General features: G+C 38.5%; 1 protein-coding gene across 6 annotated transcripts in view; it reads left to right on the top strand.

Moving 5' to 3' along the window:
* Positions 1–19,250, top strand: part of CHRM2 (cholinergic receptor muscarinic 2) — a 145,877-nt gene that overhangs the window by 67,570 nt on the left and 59,057 nt on the right. For 2 of the 6 annotated variants that reach the window (XM_047695703.1, XM_047695704.1), the window contains 2 exons: positions 11,539–11,638; positions 13,960–14,022. The exons of 3 other annotated variants lie outside the window; for them this stretch is intronic. The gene's annotated coding sequence lies outside the window, so the exon portion shown is untranslated. Of the gene's footprint in view, positions 1–3,420; positions 3,434–11,538; positions 11,639–13,959; positions 14,023–19,250 lie in introns of those variants that run through there. One more of the 6 variants, XM_047695705.1, reaches the window with a different exon arrangement.

A 19,250-nucleotide genomic window follows, 5' to 3' on the forward strand; every position in this document is an offset into this window, starting at 1 on the left:
CTTTGAAGTTAAAATAATTTTTTTTTAAAACTTTAAGTCTGGTCATAGTTAGCTTCTGTAAGAAGTGAACATAAGAATAACTAAAGTAAAAAAATGATTAAGGTGTAAAGAAGTAAAGAATGCTTGTTCAGCAATGATGAAGCATCTTTTTCATTTTGGTATTAAACTAAGTGCTGGGGATATGATGAATCATAAAGCAATCTGTTATGAGGAATTTATTGTTCACTTAGGATGATGACATAATCTTTATATTCAAAATCCTAAGAAATCCACTGAAAAATTATTAGATCTGTAAATGAGTTCATCAAAGTTGCAGGATATAGAGTCAGCATAAAATAATTATATTAATAATACAAAATAATAGTATTTCTATACACTAGCAATGAAAAATATGAAATGAAATTAAGAAAATAATCCACTCACAATAACATCAAAAATAATAAAACATTAAGAACTAGGGGGCGCCTGGGTGGCTCAGTGGGTTAAGCCGCTGCCTTCGGCTCAGGTCATGATCTCAGGGTCCTGGGATCGAGTCCCACATCGGGCTCTCTGCTCAGCAAGAAGCCTGCTTCCCTCTCTCTCTCTCTCTGCCTGCCTCTCCGTCTACTTGTGATCTCTCTCTGTCAAATAAATAAATAAAATCTTTAAAAAAAAAAAAAAGAAAGAAATTTAACAAAAAGTTCAGAATTTGTGCTGTGAAAACTACAAAACATAGTTGAAATAAATGTAACAAGACCTAAATATAAATGGGAAGGTAGCTCCTGTTCATAGATTGGAAGATTTAATATTGTTAAGATGGTGCTTCAATGTAATCTCTATCAGGATTTCAGATACCTTTTTGCAGACATTAACAAAGTAATCCTAAAACTCGTATAGAAATGGCAAGGGATCCAGGATAGCTAAGACAAAATTGAAAAAGCAAAATATAGTTAAAGGACTCACTCTTCCCAATTTCAAAATTTATTAGAAAGCTAGAGTGATCAAGACAGTGTGGTATTGTCATGACACATAATCAAAGGGAATGCCTTTTTGTGATCTTGGGTTAGGTAAAATTTTCTTAGTTATGACACACAGTCAATTCCTACCATTTTCCCTAGGCCCAAGCTTTCATTTTTCATCTCTGTCATTCCACTGGCACTTAAGTTGTATAGACTAGAGTTGAAAGATGTCTTATGTTTATATACCCAGATTTGAATTTAGTGGTTCTTAACCTTGCCTGCATATTGGGATCACTGGGGAGCTTCAAAAAATACTTTCTAGGTCTCAAGCTCTCACACTCAGAACTTCTAATTTCACTAGTATGGGGTGCAGCCTGAGCATCAAATTATTCTAAAAGTTCTCCAAGTGACTTTAATATACAATGAAGTTTGAGAAACTTGGCCTAAGTGAACAGTAAATTCCTCATAACAGACTTGCTTTGTGATTCATCATATCTCCAGTGCTAAGTACAATACCAAAAATGAAAAAGATGCTTCATCATTGCTGAGCAAGCATTCTTTAATTCTTTATCTTGTTTTTTCACTTTAGTTATTCTTAACATTCACTTCCTAAAGAAATAAGTATGACCAGGGGTGCCTGGGTGGCTCAGTTGTTAAGCATCTGCCTTTGGCTCAGGTCATGATCCCAGGGTCCTGGGATTGAGACCTGTACCAGGCTCTTTACTCTGCGGGAAGCCTGCTTCTGCCTCCCACGCCCCCTGTTTGTGTTTCCTCTCTCCCTGTCTCTCTCTCTCAAATAATTAAATAAAATCTTAAAAAAAAGAAATATGGCCCAATTTAAAGTTTGGAAAAAAAATTATTTTAACTTCAAAGTAAGGTTAAATGTTTTGTTGGTCTTGTATTACTTTCCTGAATCCAGTAACGGGAAGAACTGCACAGCCATAGTTCTGTCAACACTGGAGGACCACTGACATTGGTTTCCTATGATCCAGATTGGAGACGTCCTCCCTGATATTGGACATCACTGGCTTAGCAGTCATCCCTGTGCTATGCTATGTGGAAATAAAAACACATAAGAAATAGCACCTATCTTTGAAGCTCGTGTAGTCTACTGAGAGAACTCAATGAGCTAGGGATCTGGAGGCATTCTATTTCAAAAATTATATATGTAACACTGAAAGTGTTTTCTTTACTATCAGGAATGAAACCAGGATGCTCACTATCCTCACAATTGCTTTGACAGTGTATAGAGTTCCTGTCCAGCATTTTGAACAAGAAAACAGAAATTAGAAGGTTGAGGCTTCAAAAAAAAAAGGAGGAGGATGAGGCTTAGAAAGTAATAAATAAAAATATATGTTTATAAAAAAAATTAAAAAAAGAAATAAAACTGTCATCATTTACAAAGTAATGTCCTCTTTTTTACACAGAAAACACAATATAATCTCTGGATAAATTACTAGAAATAATAGAATAGTTTATGGTATGATGGCTGAACAAAAGGCTAATACGCAAAAAGGAATTTGCCTTTCTATACCCCAGCCACAAATAACCAAAAAATATAATCACAAAGTGGACATTATTTACTGTAGTATCAGAGATTATCCATAATCTAGAAATAGCTGTAGATAATTGCAAGATGCAAAGGAAAAGTCATGGAACTGAAAGAGATGTTAATGGTCTAAATAAATAGAGATTGAATTTATATTCCAGGTTAAAGAGACAGTAACTTACATTCTTCCTAAAGATATCAATTCTTCTTTAGTTGTACTTTAGATTTATTGAAATTCTAATTAGTTTTCATGGAATTTTCATGGAACTTTATAAGCAAGCTCTAAAATTTCTGTAGAAAGATAAAGAGCCAGGGAAATGGAAGATTTCTGCCATACCAGATATCTGTAGTTGCAGATTACAGATCAGTCATAGCTTAATCATTTAAGATCTTCATTGTGTGTGTTTATGTTTCTGAGTGTTGTGTATACATCACAGTGAAGAACTGAAGTAACACAGAACTTAAGTACAATTACTGCTTTTTTTGTTTTGGCTCTGCATTTTGTAAATTTTCTACAATCACTTTTTGCTATCTTATAATCAGAAAGAAAATCAGTTCTAGTTTTCACATATCTGAAACATGCTTATATATGTTCTAATAGTGCATTTGGCATTTTCTTCTATATTAACTGCTTTATGTCTCTGCTTGCCTTTTTTTATAAGTTAAAAAGGCTCTAAATTGAGGTGTCTGAATATAGCAGGAGACTTTGTGTCACTGCTTTTCTATAATCTGCTCTATTTCAAACAGATCAAGGTCACACATGCCTTCAAGCCCCAAGATCAAACCATTTCTATTAAGCCAGTCAACATGAATAGAGTTTCTTATAAGCCCAGTGATTTAAACTAGAAGTACATTGCACTTCATTACATTCTGAATACTAATAAATTTCAGCTTTCTTTATTGTCTTTTGGCCCACAAGCAGAGGTTTTGACTTGGATGAAAACAGGTAGAATTTGATGTTGTTTTTCTGATTTATTCAGTGATCTGTGGAAAGAATGAACCTAGTTTTCAATGGCCACATATATGAAGGTATTATCCTCATTGATTCAAACATATAGGTTGAGGACAGTTAGAATAATTTTAGAATTACAGAGAATTTAGGTTCTTATAAAAATTCCTTTTTTCTCACTTTAATTCCTAGGAATGAGCAAAAAGCCAAATTGAACGTCAGAATTAATTTCAGAATTTAGTAAAGCTGTGTTCTGTCTCAATGGTTTTTTGGATATGAATGACTTTTCTGAGATCTATCTTGCTTGTAGATTCACTCTATTATATAATACATTCATTGATGGTCACCTTTTTTACTTAATAAGCTAAAAATAAGGGATGAGGCAATGACTGTGATTGCACCGGACTCCAGCTCCCAGGGTAGAGTCTAAGCAGTTTGAATTGACATTTGTGTCGTTGTCAAAAACCAACCGCTTGCCACATCCATTGGTGTAAAACACAACATCTGTTTCAGTATAATTAGGTTTTCAAGTAAGTTGATGAGAAAATGAGCCTTGTGCACTTACCCAAAAGAAGAAGCATTAAGAATTTTCTTTTGATTGACATAAATATATGAGATGAGGTTGAAAAATAGAGAATCAGGTCTTGGAATCACACTCTTGACCTCTACATGACCATTGTGTATCACTTAGGAGAGGGAAAACAGACTGCCAATTTTCTTTCATCACCATGCATGTGTTCGGTGATGACATTTTGGTTTGAAGTGTCATGGGGGTGGATCTCCTAGGGTTGTTCTCTAATTGGGTGTTTGTCCCAGAAATAAAAAGGAATCAAGCCCAGTGGCTTCATGATGCTGAGTGCAGAAGCCTTGGTGTTGTCATGGGCAGGGGTAGGCACGTCACTGGACCACAGCTCTTCACTGTTTGTGAGAGGGGAGTGGACGGCCTTTCCAGAGTTGGAAAGTGGTGTGCTGGGCAAAATGGAGTTGAATGACCTGGTCTTTGCTTCTGCCTCTTGTCGGAGTCTTAATACTGTCTGCACATTACTCTGGAATAGGCCATAGCTTGGAAGGTGCTCAGTCTTTAGAGTAACTTTGTGGAGCTGTTTAATGAGTGAATTCCAATTCTTAAGAGCATGACCACTAGAGACAGTGGTTTCAGTTGAGGGAAGCTGCCTCCCTAGTTTCCTTTCACAGCATTCTCAAGTTATGCTCCAGTTGGAACCACACTTACTTGGCCATCGGCCACTGTAGGTATCCACCTCCTGGTCCCCACAGAGAAGGGGGCGGCAGGAGAAGGGAAGCTACCACACAGGGCCTCTTAAAAGACAATGCAAATCCCAGGACTCTACCCTTTATGAGGAGTCGTGTTTCCTTTTAGAAGAAGGCTATTTTCTCTCTCCTTTTCTAGGCTCACACAGGTGTGGAGCCTATTGAACTTGTCATTTCATTCAGGGTTTCACTGGTTTTAATAACAATAATATGTACTTGAGTTAAACAGACTTGAGCTCAAGTTCTTGTGCCCTTTTCAAGTTATGTAGATTTGAGAAATTAACCTCTTTTCAATGTTTCTTTATCTGTAAAGATAGTATTTCTTTTCCCCCAACAAATGGGTTGTGGTGAAGACTAAATGGGGAAAAGAATACACCAAAGGACTTTTTATAAGTTAGCATTCTATGTAAATGTGACTACATTTTCCTCTTTAAAATACAATTATGGAAAAAATAAAATACAGTTATGGGATTGAAATATCAAGTAAATACCATTAAATGTTTTCTAATTTGACTCTTAAAAAAAAATCAAAATAAGGGGGCACCTGGGTGGCTCAGTGGGTTAAAGCCTCTGCCTTCAGCTTGGGTCGTGGTCTCAGGGTCCTGGGATCGAGCCCCGCATCGGGCTCTCTGCTCAGCAGGGAGGCTGCTTCCCTCTCTCCCTCTGCCTGCCGCTCTGCCTACTTGTGATCTCTGTCTGTCAAATAAATAAATAAAATCTTAAAAAATCAAAATAGGTATAGCAGGACTTACTATCTACATTTTTCAAGTGAGGAGACAGAATCTCACTTAAGTTAAATGAATTAAGGAAAGGTAGTGCAACCAGTATAGTGGCAGGAATAAAACTCGCATTGTAGTGTATTTTAAATTGGCATTTTGGGAAGTTTCACGGGAGAAACCACTGTACTTGCAGTGAAAATTAAGTATTGTGAAATGTAAGATTTATTTAATGAGTTCACCGCCAGTTACACAGCTATACCCAGAGAATACTGACTGTGTAGCAGTGTTTGTCTAGGAACCAGGTCATTAGTTGTGTTCTGTTCTGTACTTGGTTCTTATGCTTTGTAACACAGTGTCTAATGGCTCAGCAGAAACCTAGAAAACAATCTCAGGAAAAAAATGGAATAGATTTATAATTTGGAATCAGAAATCAAAGCAACATCAGTAGGTTTAAATAATGAGCCAAAACTAGGTGATAATTTGAGGTGATAAGTACAATATTATACACATTCTAAAAATAAACCAAATAGGAAGAAGTTTTTAGCAGTTTGTATGGAAGAGCTACTTAGTTTGATGACAGAATCCACCCATCTGTGGTGCGATTCGGATAAAGTAAAATCGAAGGAAGTGACCTGAACGAAAAGCAGTAACAGAACACTCCCAGAGAGGGAACCTTGTATGGTGGAACTAGACTGATTGCCTGTTAAATTCTGGCTCTATGACCGTGTTCTAGTGGTGTGACTTTGGGGAAGTTACTCAGTCTACTTGTGCCTCGTTTCTTCAGCAGCAGAGTGGAGTAAACAACGGTACATGGCTCAAAGAATTTTAATGAGGGTTAATAGCATAGCCCAGGTGCTGAAAATGGAGCCTGGCACAAAGCTAGTTAACCGTTATGATTACCACTGTTAATTCTGAATCATAAACTAAGAAAAGCTCTCACAGCCTGGACTATTTCCAGAGGAGACAAATAGGGTGGCATGAAGATAAGAATTCAATGCTATTTATTAAAAATTAAGCTGCAAATCATGAACAAAAAGCATTTGTATTTAATCTTTTCAAAATCCCTGAGGGTTAGGTGTTATTATTTTTACATTGTGTATGAAACAAAGTGTGAATTAGAAAGGTTATATAACACAACCAGTAAGCGGTAAGATGTCTGCTTGACATTGAAATACCTCTACCCATTAAGTAATGCGCATTTGAGGATCAGCTGACACACTGAGGAAGTTTAATCTGGACAAGTAGGGACCAAGTAGAAGCATATTGTTCCCTGACATTTGAAGGTCTGTCAAGTAGAACAGGGGTTTGACCCTGACCAGCTAATAATACAGTCCTACAGAAAGACTCCAGGACAGGGCTCTAGTTCATCTCCTTATCTGCTCAGGCCTGGGTTTACTGCATTAACCTCTTATCTGAACTTCATACCACTAAGCTTTTCTTAGTACAGTTCATCCTGCATCCTGTTATGAGATTAATCTTCCAAAAATACTACCACTGTTATATCAGCCTCCAGCTTAAAACCCTTCAGTGCTTCCTCCATGATATGCAAGATAACGTCCAGATACCTTCACTTGGCGTTCAGAATCTTTCATGAGTTGCTTTCAACCAGCATCTAGAATCGTTTACTTTTTTCATATTTTTAAAATTTAAATTTAAATTCTTTAAATTTAAATTTTAAAAATTTGAGTATAATTAACATACAGTGTTATATATATACTTTTTCTTTAAAGATTTATTTATTTACTTTAGAGAGAGAGCAGGGGAAGGGGCAGAGGAAGAGAGAGTCTTAGGCAGACTCCTCGCTGAACACTGAGCCTGACTCAGGGCTCAGTCCCACAACCCTGAGATCACAACCCAAGACGAAACCAAAAGTCAGATGCCTAACTGACTATACCACCCAGGCGCCCCTGCAGTGTAATATAAATTTCAGGTGACAGTATAATGATTCCCCCATTCTATACATTATTCAGTGTTCATCACAACAAGTTTACCCTTCACCTCTCAGGTGTACCCTTAATCCCCTTCACCTGTTCCACCCATCGCCCCAAACACCTCCTCTCTGGCAGCCACCATTTCTTCTTGTGAAGGGGTCACAGTTTGTTCTCACAGAGGATGTAATGCTAAGTGAAATAAGTCAGAGAAAGACAAATACCATATGATCTCACTCACATGTGGAATTTAAGAAACAAAACAAAGAAGAGAGAAAAGTAGTATCATTTACTTCTAAGACCAAAAGGTGCCTAAGACATAATGTAACCCTTCCCCATCATTATCACATGGGGAAAATTTAGCTCCCAAAAGTTACAGCTAATTGAGAGAAGAAGGCAGATGACTGTTCGGTTTCTGTATTATTATTGCAAGATGTTCAAACCAGTGACAGTAACTGAAGCAAAGCAAAGTACATTGACCTGGACAATATGGTAAACTTCCCATATATACTTCTTCCGCTCAGGGAGAGGTTTGTCCTTTTTTTTTTTTTTTTAAGATTTATTTATTTGAGAGTGTGAAAGAGAGAATGAGAAAGGGAAGGGTCAGAGGGAGAAGCAGACTCCCCGCTGAGTAGGGAGCTTGATGTGGGATTCGATCCCGGAACGCCAGGATCATGACCTGAGCCAGAAGCAGATAGATGCTTACCCAGCTGAGCCACCCAGGCACCCGAGGTTTGTCTTTTTTCCCCAATTTTAAAAACTTGAGTTTTTAGGAGCAGTTTTAGATCCACAACAAAATGGAGAGGAAGGTACAGTTTTCCTGTAAGTCCCCTGCCTGCTCCCATGCATAGTTTCCTTCATTATCAACCTCCCCCTCCATACAGCACCTTACAGTTAGTGAACCTACACTGCGAATTGGAAATCACCCAAAGTCCATAGTTTATATGAGGGTTTGTTCATTGGTGGTGCACATGCTGGGTTTGGGTGAACACATACTGTTGTGTCTCCACCACTGTAGTATCATACAGACAGTATTTTTACTGCCCTAAAAATCCTCTGTCCACCTCTTTGTCCCTTAACCCCTGCAAACCACAGGATTTTTTTTTTTAAGATTTGTTTATTTTAAAGGAGGGGGAGAGGCTGAGGAGAGGGAGAGAGAAACCCAAATAAACTCTGTGCTGAGCAGAGCCTGATGCAGAAGTTGATCATGACCTGAGCGAAACCCAGAGTCAGAGGTTTAACCAACTGAGCCACCCACCACGGATCTTTTTACTGTCTCCATAGTTTTGTCTTTTCTAGAATGTTGTATAGTTGGAATCATACAGTATATAGCTTTTTCAGATTGGCTTCTTTCACTTAGTAATACGCATTTAAGTTTCCTTTGTCTTTTCATGGCTTGAAAAGTTTGTGATTTTACAATCTGTTATTAGTACCTTCCTGTAGCTTTTTTTTTTTTGAACCTATAAATACATATATATGTAACTCAAGTCAAAGTCAAGATTTTTTTTTTCTTTTTATTATTTGTCATTGTCCTCTTTGAGCCCAGGGGAAGAATGGAGAGCTGTCCTACCAGTAGTGGGTGTTTCCCCATAGTTGCCAAAATGCACTCGTGGTTTAGAGAGACAAGTGCTCGTTCTGGAATCAAACAGTACAGTTTTAATATCTTGGCTCTGTCCATTTCTACCTCTGTGACATTAGGCTAATAAGTACATTTCTCTGAGCCTCACTTTCCTAGGCCTAAACTTGGACCATTATATCTTACTTTCTTTTTTTTTTTTTTTTTTTTAGATTTGCTTACCATATTATATTTGTCCTAAAGAAACACTTGTTTGAGTTTTCAGCTCTCCTTATTTATTAACTACTTATTTAGTATTAAATTAACATATAGTGTTATATTAGTTTCAGGTGTACAATATGGTGATTCAGCAATTCTGTACATCATCCAGTGGTCATCATAATGAGGGTTTTCTTAATCCCCTTCCCCTATTTCATTCATCCCACACCCATCCCACCTCTGGTAACTGCCAGTTTGTTCTCTGTATTTAAAAGTTTGTTCTTTTTTGTTTGTCTCTTTTCTTTGTTGAAGTGTTCTGTTTCCTAAATTCTATACATGTGTGAAATTAAATGGTATTTTCTCTGACTTACTTTATTTCACCTATCATAATACCCTCTAGGTTCATCCATGTTGATACAAATGGCAAGATTTTACTTTTATGACTGAGTTTTCCAGTAGATAGACAGACGGATAGATCTTTGTCCATTCATCCATATCCATTCATCCAGTCATCTATGCATGGACACTTGGGTCGTTTATTTAGCCAAGATATGGCTAAATAAACATAGGGTGCATATATCTTTTTTAATTAGTGTTTTTGTTGTCCTTGGCTAAATACCCATTAGTGGGATTAATGGATCATAAGGTAATTCTGTTTTTAATTTTTTGAGGAAACCTCGTGCTCTGTTGGTGGGAATACCAATTGGTGCAGCCCCTGAGGAAAACACTACGGTGTTTCCTCAAAAATTTAAAAATGTATCTTACTTATTGATGCTTGTGATGTTTTATTGAAAAAATGATTTGAAAACACCTATTTAGCCTTTAGAGGCTGAGCTGAGCCTCAGGAGGAGGTATCCTTGAGGGTATGAGGAGTCTAGCTGTCCTTTGTAGCAATCTTTATTTTGAATACCTAGTTTGGTGTTGGCACATTACCCTAGTGAGACAGTGACATAAAAAATGCAATATTTAGGTCTGTTGTTTTTCTCTTATTGGGACCCACTGTCATCTTCCTGAAGGTCCTCCCTCACCCTCTGGAAGCTGGAGCTGGAAACTTCCATGAGAAGACCCCCATCCAAACAAACCACAGCAAGCTCTTTCTAACCTCTGCTTCGTGTAATGGGGAAAATAGGCTCGGTGTCTTGGCAGCTTCCAGAAGCTCATCTTCCTCCATGCCTTAGGAAGTGCTCCTGGCCCCTGGTCCTAGAGGACCAGCATCAGTCCTATTACTCAAAACCAGTACCAAACAGGGACCCCTGCAGGACTCAGTTTTCAAAGTGCCTATTTTGAAAGATAAAACACATTTTAGTCAGAAAGCCCAAAGTGCCTCTCTCTCATTCTTCAGAACCCACATCCTTTCTCTGTGATGTCTGGCATTTTTAGTTCTCTTGTCCCTTTACCCTTTCATTTAACACATCACTCCTTGACAGAGGCTCACCTTCACTGTCGGGGAAGAATAACCCCAGGGCAGGCCGTTTGCTCATCATCCTCTGTGGGGAAGAGGAATGCAGAGAAATAATTTAGTTTTTCCCAAATCTCTTTATCCTCTTTGATTTTTCTCATGCTTTGCTGGTTTGTGGGCACTCACTGGGGCGGCCACAGACAATGCACTGGAGAATTTTTTTTTTTTTTCCATTCTTTTCTTCTCCCTCTCTTTCTTTTTTTTCTCCCCTTCAAAATCTCTCTTTGTCCTTCACATCATTGTCTAACCTCTGACTGTCAGAGTCTTCATTCCCAGCTAGGAGATGTGATGTGTTCACATTTCCATTTTAATCATAGCCTCTAAGAGTTGGAAGGGAACCTGGAGGTCACCAAGCCCAGCTCACACAGGGGCTCTGTCTTCAGCTCATGTAACAGACAAGCATTTAGCCTCTCTGTGGACACTTCCAGTTTCGGGAAGCTCCCTGTTTTGTACTGCAACCCATCCCATTACGGGAACACATCCGTCATCAGGGATCTTTCTTATTTTCAGCTGTCATCTGTCACCTGGTGACATCCAGCCATTACTGAGGTTGTATTTGGAGCTGTACAGAACAAATCTATCACCTCTTAGACATGTTATCTCTTGTCATGCGCTCCTCTTACTGTATGCCTTCAATGGTTCCTGACACAAGGTGGCTTCCTGATCAGTTTCTTTAATTTCTGGTGGAAACAATTTAGCTTACAACTGCTGTTATATACCCCAATTGGAAACAAAGTACATAATAGGAGCATAAGTGAGCTAGAAATTTTTGTTTCTTTTACTAATGCAGCCTAAGACCCTTTGCATTATAATATGAATCCTTCAATTATGTGCTCTATGCATCTGTGATACAGGCTGTTACTACTATGCTAGAAACAGACCCCAAGCTAATATTTCATTGACCAAAACTCATTTCCTCAATCAGAGATCTTTAACTTGGTATTACCTTTCAGGAACATTTTAGGGCAAGAGGAAAAGAGGTTTTGCAAAGAAACCCCACCTCCTGCCACCACCAAAAAAAGGGCAACAATAAGAACCAACAAGCTTTTCAAGGTAGTATCATGTTTTAAATTGATACAGTGTCAGATGATCTCACAGGAACTCAGCTGGAGAATGGAAGAGATTAAGATGGTCTGTGTGCTTTCTTCCAGAGAACTCAAGATATCTCAAACTGCATTCCACAAAAGGAGAGAATGTGCACACTCATAAATAACAAGCAAAAACATTGGCTAACACACTTCTTTCAGAGAGTTTAATACACACAGACACCACCTTTTCATGTACACAAAAGGGGCTATCTGGACTCCTGTTTAAGCACAAAGGCAGGATCAAATTGAAAATCATGCACAGCTCTGTGGCAGATGGGACTCTCAGGGATGTGATTGTGGGCTTCCCAACAGTAAGGAGACCAAATGACCCTCTAAGCTGGTTTTCTTCATGGAATCAGAGGCCTCTGGCAGCAGGGAATGAAGGAACCTAATAGAGAAGCAGCTGGATCTGCCGGACCACTGAGCAGGCTATGCACTGAGAGATACCTGTAGGTAGCCATGGATTTGCAGGTACACATAAGCACAGAGAGAAGCTCTCAGAGAAGGATGCCCAGTGTGGGAGATTCAAGAAATGGTGTATGTGTGGGTAGGGAGGGCTGGGTGAGAGAGAGGTCAAATGCAAGTAAGGGAAGGATTAGGAAAATAAAAACATAACAGAAACCCCACTAAAACTGGACTCTGATTAGTCACATGTATAGTATGGAGAATCTTCCCGGAGACCTTCTCAACGTCAATTTTTAAGAATATGTTTCCTTGTTTTTATTAAGATGAACTATTACATTTCAGCAAACTTTTATTGGGCACTTTGCTGAAGACCTGACTAAAGGCTCATTTATTTCCTTTAGTTTCTCAGTTAATCCTAAAAATTTGGTAATCCATTATGCTTTTATTAGTGAAGAAAATGACAGAGAGCAGAAAGGTTAAATAATTGTCCAGGATTACACTTCTAATAATTCAAATCCAGCTTAGAAATAAGATCAAAGGGGGGAAAAAAAGATCAAAGAATTTCAGCACCATGACATAATGGTGTATGATTATTCTTTCATGTTAACCCAAATGACCTCCAGGAGTCAGTTTAATTCTTCTGATCTTGCACAAATTGTATTACATGGAATGAAAAATAGCAATAGCTTGACATGGAAGGAGAACCAGAGTGGGAACTTGGACAGAGATGGTTGTCCCCACCTTGCTCCTAGCTAAATTCCCCTCAGGTAAATCATTCAACTCTTAGAACCAGTGGCCTCAGCCAGCAAATGGGTATAACAGCTACCTTAGGGGTTTTCCTATAAATCAAGTCATAAAATGCTTGTAAAGGTAAAAAGTAATGTATGAATGCAAAACATTTGGGTTATGTAATCAGAAGGCCTTCAGGAACTTTGAGATTGGATGCAAAATCCATGATATAAACTGATAAATTATATTAAATCATTTTTAGATTGATTTGTAAAGCATTTTTGGAGCACCTGCAAATCACGTGGTGTGTAGAGCAAAAGGAGATACAAAGATATGTAAGATGTAGCTCTTCCCTCAAAAGGTTTATAGTCTAATAAGTAGTTTACTGGTATTAGCTGCTATATTTCAGAAAATTAATTTTATTTCCATCATGTGTTTGTTTATATCATAATAACCAATACTCACATTCTTGGATTTCTTGTGCCTGAAAACACAGAAAACTGAGATTTTTGGTCTTGGTTTTGGTTTGGTTTGATTTTTATCCACAGTATGTACCTTGGCTCAGTACCTCTATTTACTCTGTTCTATTATATTCAACTTACTACAAATAGAATGATGCTACTCATTTGTAAATATATTTATAAATCACTTGAATCTGGAGATGCCTAAGTAATTTTAAGATATGTAACAATCTACATTCAAGTTAAAGGCAGAAAGGTGTGAAAGTATTTCTGGAGGAAGCAATCTTCTTGAAAAAGGAAGGACAAGACCTCAAGAACCACTCCCTGACACTGTAGAACCCTTCAGTTCACTCTCTTCAGCTTCTAGGTTCTAGTTATAGACACAGAGAATGGTGATCCGTAAAATTATTAGAGTTACTTTCCAATATGGACAGTATGCTCAGGGTAGCAAAAGGTGTTTAATCACTAGATTCCTTCTATTGAAATTCCTGCCCAAATAAAATCTGCCATTTTATGTCAGCCAGATTATTTTTGCTTCTCATTCCCAGTGAAAACTTGAGCCAAGCATCATTGTCCCAGCAGATTGAGAAAGGGTTCAGCCCATTTTATGTCTAAAGCCAGCAAGTAGCTGGAAAACCGTGAAATTACTCACTAGAAAAGCAGCTGAGGAGGATTTTTTTTTTTTTTTAAGATGTGGAGGTGGTTGAGAAAGGAAAAAAATGAAAAGAAACATATTTGATCAGGAAAAAAAAAGGTATTTGTATGCCTCTTTTATTTTTCTACCATTTTCTCATGATCTAGGGATGAGAGGAGTATTAGAATGGGAGAAATAATGTTACAAATAGAATGTAAAATTGAGGAGAAAAACAATACAGTAATTGAGATATTGGGGGTTTTCTACTTGGATAATAACAAAGATTAGTGTAGACACGCAGTAAAGTGATTATCAACGGTCTTCCCTGTGGAAAACTTACTACAGTTTTTTCATCTTTGCTGGTTTGGCCTTCTGCCCAAGAGGTATCTTCAGTTATGTCCTACACCAGTTAACCTGTCTAGAATTGCTGCCAAGGAGCTCTGCTTCTTTAAAGAAAGTTATTTTTCCCAAGATATTATCATCTATAATTTACAGATCAAGACACAGAGATCAAGGACCTTGAGAAGTCTGGAGTTGATGGGAACTGGTGGTGGGATAGAGTGCAGCTAAGAGGCTTCCAAGCACAGAGTCAGGAGAAAAGATTGGGTGTAACTGGAGAGAAGTGAGTAGGTGGCAAAGGTGGGTGACTAGGGCTTTCTCTCTTTATAGCCTCAATTCCTGACGATGTAAGAGACTAGAGATAATCGTCAGAGTTTGGGGAAATTTGCAAAGAGTAGTGAAGGTTTGAACAGCTGTTGAGAGAGTTTGGATGGAGAGCTGATTAAGGAGAACCCTGGTGAGGTTGGAATCTTGTCTTCATCACGGTTCTAGTCCTCATGGCAGGTGACTGTCTGTAGCAGCAGGCAGTACTTTACACTGCCAGTGGAGCAACTGGGATGTTTCACAAGGATTCTACAGAATTGTAAGGAATGAGTGATCCTTATCCTCTAATGGGTAAAGAAATGGACTGTGTAGTATTGTCTAGATAGGGATGGAAATGAGGGAAGGAGATTAGGGAGAAACTTATTAACTGGAAGGAAAATAGAGGGTCTAGTAGGGATCTCCCTACAGTTGGGAAGATAGTTTATTAGAAGGAAAGGTAGTAAGCAAGAAAACTAAGTTGGAGTCAGTGGAATATTAAAGTTTAAGATTTTAAAGGTGGAATAATTCTGAGTTTTAACAAGGTCATACTTGTGCCAAGGGAAATGGGTCACTGAAACCAAGTAGAAATGAGGGCAAATGGAGTTGAAGAGGTCAAGGAAATGTTAATCTAGGACATGGAATGGGTTAACTCTATGGACATTTAAATCCTTGAAGTGGTTAGTGGAACCGGAAGTGTAGAATGTCATGAATCCAGAGCCAGAATTTTCTGAAAACATGGCTGGGCGTGAATGGATTTGGCTAAATGGAAATGGGTTAAATGGCAAGAATGTCAAGTTGTTTTTATTTGGTTATGAGTTTGCACAATGAAAAGAAGTCTCTCCCACACATGCACAGAGAGCAAGAAGATGAGCAGTCTGCAGTGGATAGATCATCTAGAAGGTAGCATATAAGGAGATGGGAAGCAGAGGCAAGTCACTTCACATGGATCCACAGACTGCAGAGTGGGAAGGGATGGGAGGAAAGCCATGGAAAGCAATCAAGGTGAAATCAAAGAGGGTAGTAACTGGAGGGGCTATGATTTGGGTCAATGTGAAGGACATCAAAACAAGTGACAAGATAAGATTAATCAACTGGAACATTGATTTAAAGATGTGTCTGCACTTAGTCACACGGAGTCCCTGGGTGGTATCCCCAGCAAGATGGCATTTGTTGTCTTTGCTTCTGCAAAGAAGCCTGTATTACAGAAAGTAAAGAAGACAGATACTAATATTTACTGCATTGTAGACAAATTATGTCATTTAATCTTTATAAAATCTCCCGAATGTATGCATAATTATCCTCATTTTTTTAAAAGATGAAGACACAGAATCTCAGGTAAATAATTCTTCCAAGGTTATTAATGTCAACAAGTGCTTAGTACAAAAATCCAAACACAGGTTTTTCTGAACATAATCTTTTGTAACAAGAATTGACATCTAGCTCTGGATCCATACTTTGCTCTAGGTGAATCAATTAATTTCTAAGTCTGATTCTTTATTTTCCCCAAAAAATGCAATATCAACTTTGTCTAACACTGACTTCTTAAATGATCAAGTGAGATATTTGTAAAAACAGTCTGAGTTAACTTATAAAACTATACATGCATATATTAACTCCTTCACTCACAAGTCTACTCTTTTTTTTTGTATCCTTAAATCCCTATGAATATAGGGAAATAACTGATATATTCAGTAACTTCAAATGTAATTGTGTTTCTATAGTGTAAACCCTGACTATCAAGAGTTATTAGATGTAGAAAATAGAAATACTCACCTTTATAAGACTGAATTATAAAGGAAAATTTCTCCAACGATGTAGAAGGGATCATGTTTACACACATTCTTTTGAGCACTTGGCATTGTAATGTTTTGTTGGTGATGCCAGTCTAGTGGTGGTAAAATGGTTTCTCATGGTGGTCTTCACTTGCATTTCTTTGCTTGCTACTGAGGTAAGCATCTCTCTTTTTGTTCATTGGTCATAAATGTTTCCTTTTCTATGAAACATCAGTTAATATTTTTGCTCAATCATTGCCCTTTTCTGTTAAGACCTTCCCATTTCATAAATGTTCACTTTGCATCAAGAACATGAAATAAGGTGTCCAGAGTCACCTGGTAAATTGGTGTAAGAGCTCAAACTAGGACTGCACTGGTCTTCTACACAAATCAGGGTTTCTTTTCCACTGGGATTCCTCCTCCTCAAACAAAAGGGCCACCTGAGTGAAGCTGTTAGCATGGGACCCTGTGGGATATCCAGCTAGGATGGTTCTTGTTACTTCAGCTTTATTCTTCCAACAGAAATGAAACAAAATGTGCCAAACACATCAATATCCAGAGAACCCTGTCAATTTTGATGATACATGGAATTTGTTGTAAAGCAACCACTAGCACCAAAGTCCCAGTCCAGAGAGAGGTGGGGGTCAATGTAGATATGATTTGAAGCCTCATGTAAGATATATGATAGGCATTAAAGCAATGACAGTTGGAGCCACAAATATAAAATGTGACTTGCAAGAGGCTGGCTGGCTGGTCAGCATTAGGCTTTATTACTGCAGCCTACTTCCCCTTTGTCTCATGGTATTTATAATGTATTTGATGGTTTGTCATTCTGTCTGTTCTGATTGTGTATGAGGAAAGGCGGAGTAGGGGATTGGCATATGAGGAGACAGAAGGAAGTGATTTTCTGTGATTTCCAGTGATATCCTCAAATAATAATTTGAGATCTGGAATGGAAGAATACTGTACAAGTGGAATATTTTAGTGAATTCACTCATTCATCAATTCATTCATTCTCTCAGTCCTTCCTATCCCCCCTCATTCATCATTTTAAGCACTAAATGATTTTGCTTGAACAATATGCTGAGTTGAGCTAGAGGGGAATCATGTTTTTCTATTGAAATGGCATCCCATGGTCATTGCCTTCCTGCCTGCTATCAGGTTCTTGAGTTCTGCCCACCATCTTTCCTTCTTGCTCATTTCTTTCTCCTCCTTATTCAGTGGCTTTTAGATTAGATAAAATATAGCATCCATGGAGCTTTTTGCATGCAACTTGGGTGACTCTCCTATGAGACACCCATGGTCTGCGTCCCTAGCCCCATAAACACTGGGATGATATGCAGGGTGGTAGGAGCAGAACACCAGTCCTTGATAAGTCCCAGCACATGTTCTGTGAGATGAGCCCCATGGCTGTGGGCTGATTTTCATGCCAAGGGCAGAAGTAGATGTGAGGTCATGTGAGGATGTGGAAGGAGAAGAGGGCAGACAGCCCACAGCAAACTTTTGAAGACATTTAGTGGTCTCTTTCCAATATTTGGTATAAGACAAATAGTTCTTTGTTTCCAATATGACAGTTTAAAATATAATATTTGTAACTGTGCCTTGTTCTATCACTACAAGATGCAAAATATTCCTTTTGAAGCAATACTTTAATTATCATCCTACATGTCTTGTTTTTAATTCCCTTTCCTTTCTACCTTCCTTCCTTCCACTGTTATTCCCATATCCTTTTTTTTTTTTAAAGATTTTATTTATTTATTTGACAGAGATCACAAGTAGGCAGAGAGGCAGGCAGAGAGAGAGAGGGAAGCAGGCTCCCTGCTGAGCAGAGAGCCCGATGTGGGGCTCGATCCCAGGACCCTGAGATCATGACCTGAGCCAAAGGCAGAGGCTTAACCCACTGAACCACCCAGGTGCCCCCCCATATCCTTTTATTGAGCTACTATGAAGATCTTTTAATGCAACCTTGTCATTTTAGAGAAGAGGAATTGAGGGTCAGGGGCTTTGTTCTGCTTGCTTAAGTTTTTAAATCCGGAAGCTCTGGTCTTCTGTCTTCTAGACTAGTATACTGTACTCATTGTGACCAGACTTGATACTCCAGGAAACTCCCTCACAGATGACACCTCTGACAGCCTCACAGAGGGGCTCCCTTTTTTGTTGTTGTTGAATATTTGGAAACTGAGCCCCTAAGTGCCCCAAGGTTTGTTGCCCCATACCCCTAACTTTGTCTGTTGACCAGTGGACCTCACTGAGACCTTATAGAGTCCTTAACCTCTGTGATAGCTTGCCAGAATGCAACTCAATACAGTGATAGCTTTTCTGGTATGCTTATTTTTTGGGATTCTCCAAAATCACAAATATCTTGGTTATATGAAGGGTTTACTCTATTTTACCTATCCTTAGGAACCCATATTTAGTAAAATGTCACATCAAACAGGACATCCAATTATGCCACATGCACAATAGTTCATTCAACAAATGTGATCTCTTTGAATACCAGTCATGTGCATTCAACCGACAGGCAGTGAAAATATAGAGGACAGATACAATTTTTATCCTCAGAGAGCTAATAGGCAGTGACAGAAATGGACACATAAACCAAAACTTCAAACCCTATGCCAGAGCAAGCATCATATACCCTAAGATTTAAAGAATGATCCTGTGTTTTCAGGCAGACAAAGCAAGCCAGAAGGCATGGTAGCATCAGAAATACAGTGCCTCTTGCTTGCTGGACCCCTCAGCATGAGTCCATCAACCCTGACAACTGATGGTGGAGGCAGGAAGACTGAGGATGATCTAAGAGTCAGGCTACTGCCTCAGACAGGCACAATAATCTGCCATTTTCCTATCCAATGTCCTGTTAATTCTCTCACCATGACAATGAGAGGGGTGCTTGGGCTGGAGCTGAACTAGTCAACTATGTAACAGGAAATG

This window comes from Lutra lutra, chromosome 11 (assembly GCF_902655055.1).
Source record: "Lutra lutra chromosome 11, mLutLut1.2, whole genome shotgun sequence".
In the NCBI taxonomy this organism is placed as follows: Eukaryota; Metazoa; Chordata; class Mammalia; order Carnivora; family Mustelidae; genus Lutra; species Lutra lutra.